Source organism: Notolepis coatsorum (assembly GCF_963971535.1).
Source record: "Notolepis coatsorum genome assembly, chromosome: 17".
In the NCBI taxonomy this organism is placed as follows: Eukaryota; Metazoa; Chordata; class Actinopteri; order Aulopiformes; family Paralepididae; genus Notolepis; species Notolepis coatsorum.
The window spans coordinates 9,170,609-9,184,175 of NC_140181.1; positions in this window are offsets into that span (position 1 = coordinate 9,170,609).

The following is a 13,567-nucleotide window of genomic DNA, read 5'->3' on the forward strand; positions in this document are numbered from 1 at the left end:
GTACATGTGTCCTAAAGTGACATACATGTGTCCTATAGTGACGTACATGTGTCCTAAAGTGACGTACATGTGTCATACAGTGACGTACATGTGTCCTAAAGTGACGTACATGTGTCCTAAAGTGACGTACATGTGTCCTAAAGTGACGTACATGTGTCCTACAGTGACGTACATGTGTGCTAAAGTGACGTACATGTGTGCTAAAGTAAGTGACGTACATGTGTCCTAAAGTGACATACATGTGTCCTATGTGACATACATGTGTCCTAAAGTGACGTACATGTGTCCTAAAGTGACATACATGTGTCCTATAGTGACATACATGTGTCCTAAAGTGACGTACATGTGTCATACAGTGACGTACATGTGTCCTAAAGTGACATACATGTGTCCTACAGTGACGTACATGTGTCCTACAGTGACGTACATGTGTAAACATACAGTGACGTACATGTGTCCTAAAGTGACGTACATGTGTCTAAAGTGACGTACATGTGTCCTACAGTGACGTACATGTGTGCTAAAGTGACGTACATGTGTGCTAAAGTGACGTACATGTGTCCTACAGTGACGTACATGGTGCTAAAGTGACGTACATGTGTCCTAAAGTGATGTACATGTGTCCTACAGTGACGTACATGTGTCCTAAAGTGACGTACATGTGTGCTAAAGTGACGTACATGTGTGCTAAAGTGACGTACATGTGTCCTACAGTGACATACATGTGTCATACGTGACGTACATGTGTCCTACAGTGACGGTACATGTGTGCTAAAGTGACACACATGGTCCTAAAGTGACGTACATGTGTCCTAAAGTGACGTACATGTGTCCTAAAGTGACGTACATGTGTCCTAAAGTGACGTACATGTGTCCTAAAGTGACGTACATGTGTCCTAAAGTGACATACATGTGTCCTATAGTGACGTACATGTGTCCTAAAGTGACATACATGTGTCCTATAGTGACGTACATGTGTCCTAAAGTGACGTACATGTGTCCTATAGTGACGTACATGTGTCCTAAAGTGACGTACATGTGTCCTATAATTGACATACATGTGTCCTAAAGTGACATACATGTGTCCTAAAGTGCGTACATGTGTCCTAAAGTGACGTACATGTGTCCTAAAGTGACGTACATGTGTCCTAAGTGACATACATTGTCCTATAGTGACGTACATGTGTCCTAAAGTGACATACATGTGTCCTATAGTGACGTACATGTGTCCTAAAGGTGACATACATGTGTCCTAAAGTGACGTACATGTGTCCTAAAGTGACGTACATGTGTCTAAAGTGACGTACATGTGTCCTAAAGTGACATACATGTGTCCTATAGTGACGTACATGTGTCCTAAAGTGACGTACATGTGTCCTAAAGTGACGTACATGTGTCCTAAAGTGACATACATGTGTCCTATAGTGACGTACATGTGTCTATAGTGACGTACATGTGTCCTAAAGTGACATACATGTGTCCTATAGTGACGTACATGTGTCCTAAAGTGACGTACATGTGTCCTATAGTGACGTACATGTGTCCTATAGTGACGTACATGTGTCCTATAGTGACGTACATGTGTCCTATAGTGACGTACATGTGTCCTATAGTGACGTACATGTGTCCTACAGTGACGTACATGTGTCCTATAGTGACGTACATGTGTCCTAAAGTGACATACATGTGTCCTATAGTGACGTACATGTGTCATACAGTGACGTACATGTGTCCTACAGTGACGTACATGTGTCCTAAAGTGACGTACATGTGTCCTAAAGTGACGTACATGTGTGCTAAAGTGACATACATGTGTCCTAAAGTGACGTACATGTGTCCTAAAGTGACGTACATGTGTCCTAAAGTGACGTACATGTGTCCTAAAGTGACATACATGTGTCCTACAGTGACGTACATGTGTTCTATACTGTAAGAAAAAAAGCTGCAAGAAAACGGTAAATGTCTGCCATCAATGGTTGCCAAATACTTACTGTCAAATTACAGTAAAATCAAATACATTTACAGATTACAACCTTTATTTAATGGTTAATATTTTGATAAAAGGTAATTTACTGTATATTTATGGCATTTACACTTAAAGTAGAAAAACTAAAGTAATCTGTAAAATAATACAGTGAATTTCCCATGACAAAACATTTATTTTTTTACAGTGTATACGTGACGTACATGTGTCCTACAGTGACGTACACGTTAGGGCTGCACGATTTTGGGAAATAATCTAATTGTCATGTTTCTGACATATATTGCGATTGCGATTACATTTGCGATTATAATATATATTTTTCAAAGCAGCCACACAGAGGTTTATTGTAAGATGCGGCTTGCATCTGGCCTACGTACGCGGTGGGTCTTTTCGGGACACCGAGCCTGAAAATGTTTCTTTTTTACCTGGGAATCGATACCGGTACCCAACGGTACCTTTTTTTCTCTGTACTTTACTCTCCCTCTCTGAAGTCTAAACTTCACAACACACTAGGGCTGCAACTAATGACTATTTTGGTAGTCGACTAATCTGTCGATAATTTTTTCGATTAGTCGACTAATCGAAAAACAATTATATAAAAAAAATAAAAAAAAATATAATAATTTTTTTGCACTACCTATCTTTGTGAAAGTGGCTTCTCAGCTCTGGTCCAGCTGAAGACAGAGCAGAGGAACAGATTGGACATTGAGCATGACCTCAGAGTTGCTTTGAGACTCTTGTCAGGACCAAACAACATCCCCAGTTATCCCATTAGTTCCCCCAAACTTACTGTCGGTCTGTTATGTTAAGCTAAGAAGTCTTCAGCTGGCTGGACCAGAGCTGAGAAGCCACTTTCACAAAGATAGGTAGTGGGGAAAAAAAATAAAAAATTATAATAATATATATATATATTTTTTAATGACTAATCAACGCAACAATTCCTCGTCGACGTTTTTTTATAATCGACGTCGTCGATTATGTCGACTAATCGTTGCAGCCCTACAACACACAATCTAAAACCCCTTACCTCCCTCTCCCAAACCGATCTTGTATCTCAATGGGACTTCCTGGTTAAAAAAAATTATAAAAAAAGCCAAATCGCGATTTCGATTTAAAATCGATTAATCGTGCGGCCCTAGTACACGTGTCCTTAAGGACGAGGGCACCGCCAGAAAGGCAGCTCCTGGTCTCGCTGCCGGCTCATCCAGTCTGTTCTGGAAGCGCCCACCATGGTGACCGTGGTGTAAAAAACTACACCGAGTGTAAACAGTCAGCAGCAACATTGTATGGAGCCGATGACAAGACGGTAATAATACACTCATCTGTAGGTTGACTCAGGTCTTAAGAGGCGAAGACACAAGAAGCTCTGAGGCAGCCGCCGCTTCGCATCAGGCAAGTTCAGCTCTGTAGGAGTGCAGCTAGGCAACCGACAAGCATTCGAGTTCAGCCGTGCTTCCATCCTGTGTGTGTGCGTGTGTGTGTGTGCGCGTGTATGTGTGTGTGCGTGTATGTGTGTGTGTGTGTGTGTGTGTGTGTGATTTTGGAGAAAACACCCCCTATTTGAAAGCCAAAGATGACAGACAAGGTGGGGGTGGACAGAATAAAGCCTGTGAGTGCATGTGAGAGAGAGGGTGAGGGTGTGTGTGTGTGTGTGTGTGTGTGTGTGTGTGTGTGTGTGTGTGTGTGTGTGTGTGTGTGTGTGTGTGTGTGTGTGTGTGTGTGTGTGTGCGTGTGTGTGTGCTTATGTTGCCATAAGGATGACATATGAAGGGCACACCTGATGGGAACCCGCTATTTAAGATCAGACTTCAAAAAGGAAAAATAAATATTATCAAGCAAATCTCAATTAGGTCATTTTCTCCTTTCACTGTTTGCCGTTGCTCTTAGTGATCCATCAACGTGGAAAGAACTCTGACATGAGAGAGAGAGAGAGAGAGAGAGAGAGAGAGAGAGAGACAGAGAGAGAGAGAGAGAGAGAGAGAGAGAGAAGAGAGAGAGAGAGAGAGAGAGAGAGAGAGAGAGAGAGAGAGAGAGAGAGAGAGAGAGAAGGGACTCTGACTTATCGGCTCATTTAAAGGCCCCCCTCAAATAAGAACGGAGATGTGTTTTCAGTCGATTTGACTCTTATTAATAACACTAGGCAACAGGTAAACATGACTCAGCATTTGATAAACAGACTAACACTAGACAACAGCTAAATGTGAGCTCTTGATGACAGGACTAACACTAGACAACAGCTAAATGTGAGTTCTTGATGACAGGACTAACACTAGACAACAGCTAAATGTGAGCTCTTGATGACAGGACTAACACTAGACAACAGCTAAATGTGAGCTCTTGATGACAGGACTAACACTAGACAACAGCTAAATGTGAGCTCTTGATGACAGGACTAACACTAGACAACAGCTAAATGTGAGCTCTTGATAACAGGACTAACACTAGACAACAGCTAAACGTGACTCAGTTATTGATAAAAGGACGAACACTAAACAACAGTAATTTGATCAAGAGCGCACATTTACCTAACACTAGGCAACAGGTAAATGTGACTCAGCTCTTGATAAAAAGGCTCCTCCCCTCCCCCTCCCCCATCTGCCTGTGTGTACCTGCCTGCCTGATTTCATTAAATATCCCTTCTTTGGGGGTTTTGCCTCGTCATCTGCATCCTGCCCTGTCTGTCTGCTCTTGGGGTCCACACTCCTGCCCTGTCTGTCTGCTCTTGGGTCCACACCCCTGCCCTGTCTGTCTGCTCTTGGGGTCCACACTCCTGCCCTGTCTGTCTGCTCTTGGGGTCCACACTCCTGCCCTGTCTGTCTGCTCTTGGGGTCCACACTCCTGCCCTGTCTGTCTGCTCTTGGGTCCACACTCCTGCCCTGTGTGTCTGCTCTTGGGGTCCACACCCCTGCCCTGTCTGTCTGCTCTTGGGGTCCACACTCCTGCCCTGTGTGTCTGTCTGCTCTTGGGGTCCACACTCCTGCCCTGTCTGTCTGCTCTTGGGTCCACACTCCTGCCCTGTCTGTCTGCTCTTGGGTCCACACTCCTGCCCTGTGTGTCTGTCTGCTCTTGGGTCCACACTCCTGCCCTGTCTGTCTGCTCTTGGGGTCAACACTCCTGCCCTGTCTGTCTGCTCTTGGGGTCCACACTCCTGCCCTGTGTGTCTGCTCTTGGGGTCCACACTCCTGCCCTGTCTGTCTGCTCTTGGGTCCACACTCCTGCCCTGACTGTCTGCTCTTGGGTCCACACTCCTGCCCGGACTGTCTGCTCTTGGGTCCACACTCCTGCCCTGACTGTCTGCTCTTGGGTCCACACTCCTGCCCTGACTGTCTGCTCTTGGGTCCACACTCCTGCCCTGTGTGTCTGTCTGCTCTTGGGGTCCACACTCCTGCCCTGTGTGTCTGCTCTTGGGTCCACACTCCTGCCCTGTGTGTCTGCTCTTGGGGTCCACACTCCTGCCCTGTGTGTCTGCTCTTGGGGTCCACACTCCTGCCCTGTCTGTCTGCTCTTGGGGTCCACACTCCTGCCCTGTGTGCCCGCTCTTGGGGTCCACACTCCTGCCCTGTGTGTCCGCTCTTGGGGTCCACACTCCTGCCCTGTCTGTCTGCTCTTGGGGTCCACACTCCTGCCCTGTGTGTCTGCTCTTGGGGTCCACACTCCTGCCCTGTCTGTCTGCTCTTGGGGTCCACACGCCTGCCCTGTCTGTCTGCTCTTGGGGTCCACACTCCTGCCCTGTCTGTCTGCTCTTGGGTCCACACTCCTGCCCTGTCTGTCTGCTCTTGGGTCCACACTCCTGCCCTGTCTGTCTGCTCTTGGGGTCCACACTCCTGCCCTGTCTGTCTGCTCTTGGGTCCACACTCCTGCCCTGTGTGTCTGTCTGCTCTTGGGTCCACACTCCTGCCCTGTGTGTCTGCTCTTGGGGTCCACACTCCTGCCATGTGTGTCTGTCTGCTCTTGGGTCCACACTCCTGCCCTGTGTGTCTGTCTGCTCTTGGGTCCACACTCCTGCCCTGTGTGCCCGCTCTTGGGGTCCACACTCCTGCCCTGTCTGTCTGCTCTTGGGTCCACACTCCTGCCCTGTGTGCCCGCTCTTGGGTCCACTCTCCTGCCCTGTCTGTCTGCTCTTGGGGTCCACACTCCTGCCCTGTGTGCCCGCTCTTGGGTCCACACTCCTGCCCTGTCTGTCTGCTCTTGGGGTCCACACTCCTGCCCTGTCTGTCTGCTCTTGGGGTCCACACTCCTGCCCCGTGTGCCCGCTCTTGGGGTCCACACTCCTGCCCTGTGTGCCCGCTCTTGGGTCCACATTCCTGCCCGGTACATGACATGGAAAGTGTTGATAGGGGGGGGGGGGAAATATTTGAATGTTTTGAAAGAAGTTAAAATTATCTCATCCCATTCATTGGCAGAAGTGTTCGCTACAAAATATTATTTTTGAAAACTTAATACAAGGTTAGATTATTTGCCAAGAACGGGGAGTGTTCGTTCTTCTTGCGCCGTCAGTCAGCCCGGTTCAAAGATGACACCGAACGCCAATAATAGTAGTTGCGTGCGCGGTGGCTAGTACAGCGTGTTACCTCGGCGCAGAACACAAGCTTAGCTTAATTTAGGGGAGATCAAACGCAGGAGCAGGGCTAGACAAGAGTCTGCCCAGCCCCCCACTAAAGGAAAATACAAGCAACAAAAGGAGCCTGTGATAAAAATAGGGCTGTTCTCCTCAGCTGGCAAAGGCTTGGCAACGGCTTGCTTAATTTTACCGGCGTTGGGTGTGGTTTAAACAAGATTCTCTTTGGGTTCTCCGTGTTCCGTTCGTTCCGTTCCACTGGGTTTGTTATTAAGGATTTCTGTGAGAGAGGTAACAATTTTAAGTTAAGACATAATCCCCATCTGAAAAGTCAAGCTCATCCACAAAACAAAACTCAAATGTGTGTGTGGTGACTGGTCTGATGTGTATCGAGCACAACACACAGGAGTGACCCTGACGACTGCAACGACTGCAAACTCCGTCCACAATAACAACGCCGCCATCTGCTTTGTGTGCAGTGGAATGCATCTTCTATACAGGGCACGCAAAAACACATCAGATGGCAAGAATGCAGAGCTATAGGTGCTACCTGTATTTACTTCGAGTCAGGAAGGATGGTGGCAAGAAAAAGGAGAGGAGATAGGAGAGAGGGGGGTAAGGAGTGGGGGGTGGGCCAGTGAGTGTGTGTGTCTCTCTCTCTCTCTCTCTCTGCTGGAACCGTGCTACGTGAGAACAAGTGAGATACGCTAATACAGATATACCGGTATCTGATATTGGGCCGGTACAAGGATAAAATAGGGTATCGTTACTCAAAGAATGTCCTCAATACTAATTCCGATTGGCAAACTTCCACACGTGACTGATTTCCGACACAAAGAAAGACTTCATATCGTCTCTAATAGAAGGATTATAGCTAGGGATGTCCGATATTATCGGCCGATATCGGCATTAAAATGTGATCGGAAAATATCGGTATCGGTTTAAAAAAAAAAAAAAAAGGTAATAATCTTTTTTTTACATTTCTATAACCTTTATTTACCCAGGCAAGCAAGTAAGAACAAATTCTGATTTTATTTATTGTCAAAAGTATGCATACTGTTGTGTTAATTCCACAACAAGAGATATGTAATGTTAATTACCTGAAATTATTCCATTTTTTGGGGGAGGAAACCCTGCATATATCGGTATCGGTTGATATCGGTATCGGAAATTAAGAGTTGGACAATATCGGTATAGGTAAAAAAGCCCATATCGAGCATCCCTAATTATAGCCTACTGGTATCTCAATCATTCTTGTCCAATGACCTCAAACTAATGCTCTATTGTCTCTATGCTATTCAGCAAAGGTAACGGTTCGCACCTGTACGCCGTATCGGACAATACTTAACCACCCGGTATTGGCGGCAGTGGAAACAGTGTTATCTGTGCCGCTCTCCCTCACGAGAACAATGTGAAAAGGGACGCCGTGATCTGCTGGTACGGCGTTAGGGAGGAGGTATTAGCCGACCTCTAGGGTTGGGCACCGAAAACCGGTTCAAATAGGAACCGGTTCCTAACTTCCGGTTCTGGAACCGGAAGTAACATATTTGCATTTCGATTCTTAAACAGAATTTTTTTTATTTTTCTTTTGTCTCTCAGTCCAGTTGGACGCCCTCCACTCGCTAAATCCAACTCGTCTCATTAATTAAAGGCCCCGAGGGTTAAAGTCCCTGATACTGTGGGTTAAAGGCCCTGTGATCATAAATCACTAAAGCAAATTGAATGTGTATAATGCTTCATGTTTTGATTTGTGACTACTGTCTTCAATGAGAATGTGGGCGGTTTGAGTTACAGATAATCGAACCGTAAACAAGGAGGCCTGTTGGGATGTTGGATCCCAGTGTGAAAAACTGTATGATTTGATGTTCTGTGCCTTGACTTTGTCTGTTTTGCTGCTACTTATTTTATGTCTGCACCTTTTTGTAAATGTTGTGCTCATAGGGAGGTGTAGTGGTTACTTCCTGGTCTATAGGGAGGTGTAGTGGTTACTTCCTGGTCTATAGGGAGGTGTAGTGGTTACTTCCTGGTCTATAGGGAGGTGTAGTGGTTACTTCCTGATCTATAGGGAGGTGTAGTGGTTACTTCCTGGTCTATAGGGAGGTGTAGTGGTTACTTCCTGGTATATAGGGAGCTGTAGTGGTTACTTCCTGGTCTATAGGGAGCTGTAGTGGTTACTTCCTGGTCTATAGGGAGGTGTAGTGGTTACTTCCTGGTCTATAGGGAGGTGTAGTGGTTACTTCCTGGTCTATAGGGAGGTGTAGTGGTTACTTCCTGGTCTATAGGGAGGTGTAGTGGTTACTTCCTGGTCTATAGGGAGCTGTAGTGGTTACTTCCTGGTCTATAGGGAGCTGTAGTGGTTACTTCCTGGTCTATAGGGAGGTGTAGTGGTTACTTCCTGGTCTATAGGGAGGTGTAGTGGTTACTTTCTGGTCTATAGGGAGGTGTAGTGGTTACTTCCTGGTCTATAGGGAGCTGTAGTGGTTACTTCCTGGTCTATAGGGAGGTGTAGTGGTTACTTCCTGGTCTATAGGGAGGTGTAGTGGTTACTTCTTGGTCTATAGGGAGGTGTAGTGGTTACTTCCTGGTCTATAGGGAGGTGTAGTGGTTACTTCCTGGTCTATAGGGAGGTGTAGTGGTTACTTCCTGGTCTATAGGGAGCTGTAGTGGTTACTTCCTGGTCTATAGGGAGGTGTAGTGGTTACTTCCTGGTCTATAGGGAGGTGTAGTGGTTACTTCCTGGTCTATAGGGAGCTGTAGTGGTTACTTCCTGGTCGATAGGGAGCTGTAGTGGTTACTTCCTGGTCTATAGGGAGGTGTAGTGGTTACTTCCTGGTCTATAGGGAGGTGTAGTGGTTACTTCCTGGTCTATAGGGAGGTGTAGTGGTTACTTCCTGGTCTATAGGGAGGTGTAGTGGTTACTTCCTGGTCTATAGGGAGCTGTGGTTCTGTAGTGGTTACTTTGTCATTGCTGTTTCCCGCACGGTCCACCCTCCTTGAAATTGCCATGTATTTCCAATGGACTAAATCGTCTCGTTTAAAACAAATGAAGCATGAACGTTGGCATGGTGTACCTTTCTGTGTGTATTCATCCACAATCTATAGCTAAACATGAAAAAATTCGCAATTAATCGTAAAAGTAGCTAAACGATAACGTTTACTCTCTTTGGCGCTGCTGACTGATGTCACCACAGCGTAGACTCCTGGCTGTATTAGGCGACAGCATTGAGGCGACTGGTAAGTGTAGTTCTTTTTTAACGACACATTAAAAACGTTATAACTAACTTTATTTCAACCAAAAATGCTAAACCAATAATGTTAGTGATAGAAGGGAACTCATTTTGTGCAAAAATGGAAAGCTTGCCAATGTTCATGAGGCAGAATTATTACAATAGCTGATTTTTTTTTCCAATGATAAATCCCTATACGGGTGGAGCACGCGAGAAACTAAAGTGACGTCAGACTACACCTCCCTATTCTATAATTTTATATGCCTGTTGTTTCTGCTGCTGTGAAGCACTTTCTTGTATGAAAGGCGCTATACAAATAAAGTTTATTATTATATTATTAATTAATCCCAGCGATAACAGCGGGTGACCGATATGAACGTCTTGATTGGAGTGGAACAAAACCATACAGCCCTAATACCACCCCCCCCCCCCCCCCCGTAATGTTTATATGCCAAATGCACACGCCAGTGCTGAATGGCACGAAAATACTGTAAACCCAAATCGCACGGCGGCTTTGCTTACGGTAACGTACAATGACACCATAACATTGGCTTTTTCCTCTAAGCCGAAAAGGATCTTTAGCAAAGCCGCTGTGATTTACAGACACCTATTCATTAAAAGTTATACAAATATGCAAAGCACTCCGGTTAAAGGAACACTCATTCCTTCGCAAACTACCAGTAAACAAACCAGTGTTCATTTTGGCAGCTGTTTTTTTTGTCTGTTTTTTGTTTTTTCAGCCATCGAAGTTTTAGGGCGCGTTCACACCTACTCTGTTTGGTCCACTTTAAGTGGACCATGGTCCCTTTAAGTGGACCATGGTCCCTTTAGATCGATAGTCCGTTTGGTTTGTACAGGTATGAACGCAAACCGAACTATAATGAGGACCAAACAACCGAACCATGGTCCTCTTGAAAAGTTGGGACTCGGTTCGTTTCAATCGAACTATAGTACCTAATCCAGGAAGCAAAGTAGCCTACTCCTCTCTAGACTGGCGCCGCACGCGGACAGTCTCTCTCTTCCTCCCTCTCCTCTCTAGACGCAGTCTCTCTCTCTCTCTCTCTCTCTCTCTCTCTCTCTCTCTCTCTCTCTCTCTCTCTCTCTCTCTCTCTCTCTCTCCCTCTCTCTCTCCCTCTCTCTCTCCCTCTCTCTCTCCCTCTCTCTCTCTCTCTCTCTCTCTCCCCCTCTCTCTCTCTCTCTCTCCCTCTCTCTCTCTCTCTCTCTCTCCCTCTCTCTCTCCTCTCCTCTCCTCTCCTCTCCTCTCTAGTCGACTAGCGCCGGCCCGTGCTCATAATAGTATCTCTCTCATTACGCTGCCGGCAACTGATTACGTTTGTGAGTGCTATAGACTAGTCCAATAGATGCGACAGCATGTCCTTTGTTTACAAATTAGATCCGCACCAAACAGGGTAGTGTGAACGCAGACAAAATTAAACAATGTATCATTTTCACATTTGGTGCAGATCTAATTTGTAAACAAATTAGAAAGTCCGGACTATCCCTGGACTTTCAGATGTGAACACACCCTTAGTCTCATTTGAGTTAAATGCGTGTCTTTCATCGAGCACACAGGTGAGGCTTCACTCCTCTGGTACATCAAGCACACAGGTGCTGCTTCACTCCTCTGGTATTCTTCTGAACAACGTCCACCTGGAGTCTAAACTATGCATTAAGGGCACGAGGAACCTGCAGTCCTGGACCTTGTGCCAGTAGCTATCAAGCTCCACAACCAGGCAGGGCCAGAACGGGCAAGAACGGTCTAACCACCACGGATTAGCTGATCTGCTATATTGACAATAACAACCTGAAATAGACTCTTTATTTTTTTTTATTTTTATTTTTTTTATACATGTACTAATGCTGTTGATGCTGTGATGGACACCTAAATCGACAGTGGCTCGTCGTCTGATAATCCGGAGGTTCCCGGTTCGATTGACGCTCCTCCCGGGCAACGTGTCGAGGTGTCTTTGAGCAAGACACTTAACCCCTAATTTCTCCTGATGAGCAGGTCGGCACCTTGCATGGTCGCCTCCGCCGTCGGTGTGTGAATGTGTGAGTGAACGGGTTAAAATGTGAGGAACAAATTGTAAAGCGCTTTGGATAAAAGAGCTATATAAATGCAGCCATTTACCATTTAAATCTCCCTACAGGGATAAATAAAGGTTTTCAATTCAATTAATTCAGTCACCATAATATCCAGAAAGGTTGAATCAGGTAGGAATGAAGGGCAGATGCAGCCATACGCAGCATGGACACAATAACCGGGACCAGTGTTCGCTCCTGTAAGGTAGGGCTGACCCCTATTAATCGATTAGTCGACTAATCGGTCGAAAGGAGCCGTAGTCGACTGGCCAACCTCTTAGTCGAATATAATAAAAAAAATAATAATACAAAAATATTAATATTTTATTTAAAAAAAATTATAATTTTTTCCAAAAGAAAAGAGGCATAGAAGTGTGGCTAACGCTAATGGCACGCATACCAGAGGCTAACTGCCTACGGAAACAGGCACAGAGGCACTGAAAGAGGATTTCACCCATCTAATGAACACACTAGACTAGACAAATATCAAGATGTATTCATCAGTGGACCAATTGCATGCTTTTGCAGAGGACAAGAAGCCTTCAGTCGACTCCTTCAGACATTATGCACCCCCCACAGCCCAAATGGAATGATAAAAAAAAAATTAAAAAAAAGAAATAATAATAATTATACGTTTTTTTTTTTTTTTTTTTTAAGTCGACCAATAGTCGACTAACGGCAAATTTTGGCCAGTCCTAGTCGACCATCCAAATCCTTAGTCGGGGACAGCCCTACGTGGGTTAAGTCTATGGCTTAAAGCTCATTTTACTACACAGGGATCTCAACGTGGAGCAGCCTTCCACTTAGTATTAAACTGTCAGGATCTAGAGGAATGTTTAAAGGTCAGGTTCGCTCATATCTTTGGGGTAAAGTGGCCAGATAGCTGTCAGGTCGTACTTGGATTACGATTGTTTTAATGATGGAATGGAATGCGCTATTTTATGGTATTTGGTCAGGATGTTATCGACGTCTTGTATTTTAGATATGTAGAATATGGATTTCTTCTTTTGGTCATAACGTCGGGGACCATGCTGGAAATAAGTGTTGTCCCTTTTTGAATGTCATACCTTGGATTTGTTGTGTCTTTGGATCCATAAATAAATTCCATCAATCAATCAATCAATCAATCAGAGCAGCGCGCTGTGCTACAACAGCTCATCTTATTAACCCTTTCACTGGCGCACTACCAAACGGTTTTAACCCTTTCACTGCGACAATACACAGCCGCCGGTTAACCCTTTCACTGCCGCACACAACAGCCGGTTATAACCCTTTCACTGCCACACCGCAGAAAGGTTAACCCCTTAACTATCACACTACCGACGGTTAACCTTCTGCTGTAGTGTGGCAGTGAAAGGGTTCAAGCGTAACGCGGCCCCCGAGAAGCGCAAGTTCTATATCCACTCACATTGTGCCCTCTACCTCGGGCTTCTTAACCCTTTCACTGCCACACGACAGAAGGTTAGCCCTTTACTATCACACAATCGACGGCAATGCTCCATCATTAGCATCATTATCTCCGCACATGCGGAGCTAATGATGCTAATGATGGAGCATCGCCGTCGGTTGTGTGATAGTAAAGGGCTAACCTTCTGTATTGTCACAGTAAAGGGTTAACCGGCTGTCGTGTGGCAGTGAAAGGGTTAAAAGTGACTCTCGCCTGAATAAACACCAGCAGGTATAGCCTCCGCTGAACGAAAGAAGCCAAGATCAGTT